General features: G+C 35.0%; 2 pseudogenes; one reads left to right on the top strand and one right to left on the bottom strand.

Annotated features, from left to right (window-relative positions):
• Positions 1–3,419: 3,419 nt before the first annotated feature.
• LOC128037059 (ATP synthase subunit beta, chloroplastic-like) lies at positions 3,420–5,899 on the bottom strand (annotated as a pseudogene).
• A 1,765-nt stretch (positions 5,900–7,664) lies between these two features.
• LOC128037060 (acetyl-coenzyme A carboxylase carboxyl transferase subunit beta, chloroplastic-like) lies at positions 7,665–8,733 on the top strand (annotated as a pseudogene).
• Positions 8,734–8,740: the final 7 nt, after the last annotated feature.

Genomic DNA, 8,740 nt, shown 5'->3' on the forward strand with positions numbered 1-8,740 from the left:
AATGTTTCAGGAGGAATCTCTGAGTAGATGGTGGTTGATAGAGCAATCCTTGATTATAATTTCCAGTACAGTACTACGTACAAAGACAAAACTTATGATTGGTAGTAAAACACCGATCCCCCTGTTGAGATCTAATTCGATCTTCTAGATTTCTTGAGATATTTTCTTACGAAGTTTAACATAGCTATGCTATAACTCCGGTTTGGGGACAGCCCGGCAAATAGACATCCACGGGATTAGCTTATCGACCCCCGAACAGTACTATAGAATCAGTACTGAACATCCTCCTGTAATTGTACGCCCTTAGCAATAACATATTTAGGTTCGGGCATTTGTTCATATAATCTCACTAAAGGGGCGCCATTTTCATTGTTACTGTTCAGCTGTTAAATTAGGTCTGCCTGTCTAGGACTCGATCTTGGTACCAGCCATAACGATCAAAGTCGAAGCGTGAGCCTATTAATGAAACAAATTCAATAAAAGCAACAACTGGTACCATAAAACATATTGGAGAGTCTTGACCAATTTGAAAGATCATTTAATGTAGTTGAAATAACTGAATTTTGGGTTGTTCGATCAAGTAGGGAATTCGATGGAATTCATACTCAATGGTATTATTATTTTGACTTTTTCTTTCTTTTTATTATCTGAATATTCAGGAACTAAGACCATTCAATGCTCCTTTTCGCCTTGCATTGAACCAACAATTAGGATAAGCACGAAAATGGCTTCTATGAATACGGGTACCCCCAATACATCGAAACTCATTGCCCATGGATAAAGAAAACCGTTTCAACATCAAAACAACAAAAACTAGAGCAAACATATAACGGATTCGAAATTGACAAGCATCGCCCATTGGTTCTATACCCGATTCATAACTAGAAAGTTTTTCTGGACCCTTTCTAATCAGGTAAAACTCAGAAATTAGAAATGCCAACAAGATAGCCTTGATATTATTAAAATGCCCAGAAAATATCATATTCGTAAAGCAGAAACATAGACGAACTCCTATGAATGTGAAAAATAGATCGGATTAGTCGCTTCGACCTGGAATTCATTGTCAAGTCATCCGCAACTGTTTGTTTAGTCAAAACAACAATTCAGTTTGATCGAATCGTCTAGTTTCGTTTGTTTGCTGTGTTTCCATGTTGCGTTTTAAGATTTATTGATTGGAATTAATCTATTTATTTGTTCCACTTTTCGATTTCATTTCGATATAGTACTAATTTGTATAGTACTAGTATAAATATATATTTATACTATATATAGTATAATACTACAAATCCAAAACAAGTAATACTTTTTCGTTTTCACTTCATTTCGGTTTTCTAAATAAAAGAATTAATATCTACTAATATCTAATATTTATTAGAATTTTAGAAATCAAAAACTTTTTATTCGAAATTCTATTTATTCTAAATAGAAATTCGAAATTATGAATTCGAATAAATAGAAATTTTTATATTTATATCTATTTATATAGAATCAATCTAAATCAATCTACCCGCGAGGATTAATTAAGAAAATGGGTTTTTGTTTTATTTCTTATCCAAGAATAAAAAAGGCGATTGGATCCGTTGAAATGCGCTTTTGTTTTTCAGTTATCTCTGGGTGATCTCCTGTGAGCGAGCTTATGGGAATGATTTGAACCAAGCAACTGGAAGCGACCATTTCCAATCAACAAAGAATACAATAATTGGAAAAAACTATACAACTTTTTTGATTTTTATTTGGATATTCTTTATTGTTTAGTTTGCTTTAGTTTTAAGAATATTATTTTCATTTCATTTTCTTAATTTAAAAAATTTAATGAATATTTAAAATTAATAAAATATAAAATTCAAAAATATAGGGCTACGGACTCAGACCGTGAGACCTTCTCGGTAAAACAGATCGAACTGATTATTATCAAAATGATTCAGCCTATTTCAAAGACCCAACATGCATTTTTTTTTGCATTGGGCTCTTTCATTAACTGATAGAAATATCAGTTAGTCTACCGTATATATTTTTCTAACAGAAAAAAAGGCAGTTCCGTGTGCTCTGATTCATTGTGCTCTGATTCATTACTGATACAGGAGCACTTCCAAAGTGTTTCAAGAGGAAGGTTATCTTGACAGGTCTTAGCTGGCCTAGATCAATCTAGTTAAATGGAGTCTCTACCATCCTGATTAAAAATCAAACATGAACTTCTACACCTTAAGATTCATAGGACGAAAAGAGAGCATTTTGAGGTCCTTATACTCATTACCTAGCATTGAATAGACCGGTATTCACCCTATCAATATCTCAAATCAATGATGGGTTCGATTCGGATCTTGCCTAAACTTTGAATCGGACCGAACCATTAATCAGGCTATTGTTCTTGTTTTGTTCCTTCAAAGTAATGAGTAAGACATCGATTTCTCAAAGATCAATTCTTTTGATTTGCATGATAGACTTCCTGAAAACATTGGCGCACGTGTAAACGGGTGCTCTACCAACTGAGCTATAGCCCTTGTGTTTGTGATACATATTTTATCATATGTATTTCTTCATCAGAATGAATACATGATCAACATCATAATCATACCTTTTGGTCTGTTTGATTGGTATTGCTTAAGTAATATTGGATTTATAATCCATCGATGTAATAGGTCCTTTTCTTTCTCTTTATGATTCCTATAATAATCGACTGACCTTATCAGCGGTTGATATTGTGCTTTCATACGGCGAGTCATTGGTTCAAAAATCAATAGTAGGTAGAACTTATTAGACCATCGAGTCCCGGTGTGTAAGTTTTCTATACAACTTCTTTATTGATTTCTGTCTTTTCATCCTATTCTATTTCGTTTTCAATTTTCAAATTTTCGTTAGATCAAAATCTGATTCCCTTTTCATTGTTGATTGTATTTGATTCTATTTAATCGGCGAATCAAAATGGGATATAGAAACGAAAGTTCTGTTTCTACGATTTTTCGATTAACCAACTCGTTACGAAATCGTTGATAGCCTCGACTCGTGTCCTGGCCGTCTGAAGCTAGATTTGCCTCAATTGTTTGCCTCTTGCCTTCAGCTTTCCTCAAGTTAGCTTCCGCTATTTCAAGAGCTTGCTGAGCTTCTGTGGATCAATGTCACTACCCTTCTCACATCATTTACAAAATAGTGATTTCATTGTTGCCTATTCTAGCAAAACCACCCATCAGAGCCATCGTTAACCATTGGTCATTAGAGCATTCTCAAAATACCTATATCTACAGCTGTTAATGAGCGCGTGATTTGGTAATACATAATTTGTCCGCTATTAGTAGATAAATGATTTCTTTCACTTCAGATCCCAAACAATTCGATTAGGTAAATGCAAAAGATTTAAGGTCATTTCTTTAATTTGCTCTCCATTTCAAGTTCGTAGCCTTCGGTAGCTTCGTCGATGTTACCTACCAAATAAAGGCCTGTTCAGAAGACCGTCTAATTCTCCGGAAGATTGAACAATCCTCTAATTGTTTCACTAGACCAACATATTTCCCCGAGGAACCGATAAATACTTCCACTTCACGAAAAGGGTTGTGATAAGAAACGCTCAATTTTCGCTCTTGCTTTGTTAAGCGATCCTCTTGGACAATTCGTCAACCCAAGGATAGCTATAATGTCCTGAAGTTCTTTGTAACGCTGTGGGTTTGTTAACCCTTTGCGCAGTTTCATAATGTTCCTCACCAACGATTCGAGGTTGGAGCATAGTGGACGTTGAGTCTAAAGGATCTACCGCTGGATAAATACCTTTGGCAGCTAATCCTCTTGATAGTACGGTAGTAGCATCTAAATGCGCAAATGTTGTGGCGAGGCAGGTCGGTCCGTCATCCGCAGTACATAAACTGCTTGAATAGAAGTTGAATCCCTCCTTGGTAAATAATTCTTTCTCTATAAGTACCATTTCATTACTAAGGTTGGTTGATAACCCACAGCAGAAGCATTCTACCCAATAAAGCCAGATACTTCGGATCCCTTGGACAAAACGGAAGATATTGTCTATAAATGAAGTACGTCTTGTTCATTAACATCTCGAAATATTCCGCCATAATTGGGCAGTCAATCCAACTCTCATACGAGCTCCTGGCAGTTCATTCATCTGACCGTAGACTAAAGCCACTTTTGATTCCGCAAGATTTGTTCATTAATACTCCAGATTCTTTCATTTCCATGTAAGATCATTTCCTACAGAGTCAATTCACCTACTCCATAAATACGGATACGCCCATGAGCTTTGTAGCTTGTTGATCAATTCCATAATGATACTGTTTTACCTACTAGCCCCCCCAAATAGTCGATTTTTCCTCCACGACGATAAGGCTAAAGATCGACTACACTAATTCCTGTTTCAAAATAGATATTTTGTATCTAATTGTATGAAAGCAGGCGCGGATTTATGAATAGGGATGTTGTGCGAGTATCTGGACCTAAATTATCATGGGCTCCCAAGCATTAATTCGTCTGGGTCGCTCGCCGGCACTGAACATAGAAACGCTCCGTGTCAATCACTTCCATTCCTCGTTAGACCATCTGTAGCGCTCATAGCTACAGCTCTATCGATTATTTCTAATAATTGCTGTACCTCACAGTTACATTAATTTGTTGACCGGTATCTCGACCCTTAACTACTAGGGCGTTGTAAATATTAGGCATCTTGCCGGGAAAGAGCTACATCCAGTACTGGACCGATGATTTGAAATACGCCCCAGATTTTCTTTTCAAGCGTGAAACTCAGGAACAGAAGTAGTGGATTTATTTTCATAATAAAGTGAAATATATCGTTTTTTTCCAAAATTATCTAATACAAAAAAATCTTCGACGGGAGTTGATCAGTTAATTCAATAAAGTGAGGATTTAGCGCTCGATTCGTTGGTCCCATCAATTCAAGTGCATACAATTGGTTGTTTCCTTATTCAATGAAAGATTTTAAGTTCAACCAACCTATTTTGAAAATAGATGGATAAATAAAAATTTTGGGAGAATCTTTCATTTGTCCCATCATTATAAACCTTTATCCATATTATCTATAGATTCGACGAACTCTATTTATGATTCCTTATTTCTATCTCATTGGCCTTGTTAATTTCATTCGTATTTTATTTTAACATATCGATTTTTTTTACTTTAATCCAACCTCTCCCCTTTTCCATCTATATTCCTTTTTCATTTCAGGGCCGAATTACGCCTGTTTTCACATCTAGGATTTACATATACAACATATATTACTGTCAGGGTGAATTTATTATTTCTTATTATTGAGCTTATAATATATAATTTATATTAGATGTTAGAATATTAATTCTATATATTTATCTATTCTATTATATATATATTCTAATATATATTAGTATTAAATTTATTTATCTATTCTAATATATTAGTATTAATTTATTTATCTATTTTATTAATTTATTTATCTATTTTATTTATAATATATTAGAATATTATATTAATATTATTTTTTATATTATTTATCTATTTCTATTATTTACATTTGCATTTAAATTTGGATTCAAAAAAGTAAAATTAGAACTTGAAAACACGGATCAGGTTGCATACATATGAAAGAATATAGAATAATGATGTATTGGCGAATCAAATACCATGGTCTAATAAAGAACCTTTCAGATTCGTTGATAATTTTTTGAAAGATTTCTTCGAAAAGGTTTAACTCCTCATTTATATCGAGTGAACCTTGTTGTTGCAGAAATTCTTAATTCATGAGTTGTAGGAGGACTTGTCACCAAAACAGAGACTAAAGCTATGTTGGATTCAAAGCTGGTGTTAAAGTATAAATTGACTTATTATACCTCAATATGATCAAGATACTGATATCTTGGCAGCCTTCGAGTAACTCCTCAACGGAGTTCCGCCTGAAGCAGGGGGCCATGGTGACTGCTGAATCTTCTACTGGTACATGGACAACCGTGTGGACCGATGGAAACACCAGCCTTGATCGTTACAAAGGGCGATGCTACCACAGGCCCGTTCTGGAGAAGAAGATCAATATATATTATGTAGCTTACCCTTTAGACCTTTTTGAAGAAGGTTCTGTTACTAACATTTACTTCCATTGTGGGTAATGTATTTGGGTTCAAAGCCCTGCGCTCTACGTCTAGAGGATCTGCGAATCCCTACTGCTTATTTAAAACTTTCCAAAGGCCCGCCTCTTGGCATCCAGGTTGAAAGATAAATTGAACAAGTATGGTCCTTTATTAGGATGCTAATAAACCTAAATTGGGGTTATCCGCTTCAGAACTACGGTAGAGCAGTTTATGAATATCTACGTAGCGGGCTTGATTTACCAAGATGATGAGAATGTGAACTCAACCATTTATGCGCTGGAGAGACCGTTTCTTATTTGTGCCAAAGCAATTTATAAATCAGGCTGAAACAGGTGAAATCAAAGGGCATTACTGCTGCTACAGGTATGTGAAGAAATGATCAAAAGGCCGTGTGTGCTGGAGAATTGGGAGTTCCTATCGTAATGCACTACTGCATAACAGGTGGGTTCACTGCAAATACTAAGCTTGGCTCGTTATTGCCGAGATAATGGTCTATTCTTCACATCCATCGCACAATACGCAGTTATTAATGAACAGAATCATGGTATACACTTTCGTACTAGCTAAAGCTTTACGTATGTCTGGTGGAATCATATTCACGCTGGTACAGTAGTAGGTAAACTTGAAGGAGAAGGACATAACTTTGGGCTTTGTTGATTTACTACGTGATGATTTTATTGAAAAGATCGAAGTGTATGTTATTTCCTCAGATTGGGTTTCTATTACCGGTGTTCTGCCGTAGCTTCAGGGGTATTCACGTTTTGTATGCCTACTTTGACCGAGATCTTTGGAGATGATTCCGTACTACAATTCGGTGGGAACTTTAGGACACCTTGGAAATGCACCGGTGCCGTAGCTAATCGAGTGGCTTTAGAAGCGTATTAGCAAGCTCGTAATGAGGACGTGACCTTGCGAGGGTAATGAAATTATCCGCAGGCTAGCAAATGGAGTCCTGAACTAGCTGCGCTTATGAAGTATGAAGCGATCAAATTTGAATTCGACGCAGTGGATAAATTAGATAAACCAACTTGATAAATCAAATTTGAATTCAAAGCAATGGATGCTTTGTAATCAGTAATTACTGTCGGTTTGTTGAATTGCAATTAAACTCGGCCCAATCTTTACTAAAGAGATTGAGCCGATTCTGTGTCTATATTTTTGATAGATATATTTTATCTAGATATACAAGATTTTAATACAAAATAAAGACTAAACACAGCTCAAATTTTCTCCTGGGTCCATAATTAATCCTATGTATGGATCCTTAGGATTGGTGTATTCTCTATCCTATATACGGTTTTGGATCATGGATCAGCCAAACATCACAACTACCTGGATTCTTGATAGAAAAATTTCTTTTCCATTTTTCAGTGCGGATTTTACACAACATGGGGAAATCACTATTTCTAATTGAAAATTGATATTTCTAATTCAAAAGAAAAAAGCTCTATCATATATAATGAACTGCTACTCAGGTTCTCACAAAGGGAATCGTTTCTTTCAATATTCACTCATTGTTCGTTAACCTAGTGATTGTATCTAGTATGCGTATTCTGATAGGAAATAAAATATTCAATTGATTTTCATCGAATGACTATTCATCTACTGTACTTTCATGGAAATAGAGGCGAAAGCTCTATGGAAAATCATGGTTCAATTTGATCTTGTCTAAGGAGAATTAGAATACAGATGTGGGCTAAGTAAATCAATGGATAGCCACCTTGGTCCTGTTGAAAATACTACTGTAAACGAAGACCCGACTAGAAATGATACGGATAAAAACATTCATGATTGTAGTGACAGCTCTAGTTATTACAGTAAGGTTGATCATTTAGTTGACGTCAAAGACATTCGAATTTCATTTCTGATGACACCTTTTTAATTAGGGATAGTAATCAGGACCGTTATTCCATATATTTTGATAGTGAAAATCAAATTTTTGAGCTTAACAATGATCATTCTTTTTTGAGTGAACTAGAAAGTTTTTTTTATAGTTATCATAATTCTAGTTATATGAATAATGGATCGAAAAATGATGAGTCCACTATCATTTTAACTTGGATGATAATGATACTAACTATGGTTGGAATAATCACATTAATAGTTGTATTGACTCTTATCTTCGTTCTCAAATCTGTATTGATAGTTCCATTTTAAGTGGTAGTGACAATTCAATGATAATTATATTTATAATTACATTTGCGGCGAAGGTGGAAATAGTAGTGAAGGCAAAATTTCGATATAATAACTCGTGAAAATGGTAATGATTTAACTCTAAAGAAAGTTCTAATGATCTCGATCTATACAAGGATTTGTGGGTTCAATGCGAATGCGAAATTGTTATGGAGTAAATTATAGAAATCGCTTAATTCAAAATGAATATTTGTGAACAATGTGGATATCATTTGAAAATGAGGGTTCAGATAGAATCGAACTTTCGATTGATCCAGGCACTTGGGTCCTATGGATGAAGACATGATTCTCTGGATCCCATTGAATTTCAGTCTGAAGAAGAGCTTTATAAAGATCGTATTGACTTTTATCAAAGAAGACAGGATTAACTGAGGCTATTCAAACAGGCACGGGTCAACTAAACGGTATTCCTAAGCAATCAGGGTTATGGATTTTCAGTTTATGGGGAGTATGGGATCCGTAGTAGGCGAAAA

Source organism: Gossypium raimondii, unplaced genomic scaffold, assembly GCF_025698545.1.
Source record: "Gossypium raimondii isolate GPD5lz unplaced genomic scaffold, ASM2569854v1 Contig00190, whole genome shotgun sequence".
Taxonomy (NCBI): domain Eukaryota; kingdom Viridiplantae; phylum Streptophyta; class Magnoliopsida; order Malvales; family Malvaceae; genus Gossypium; species Gossypium raimondii.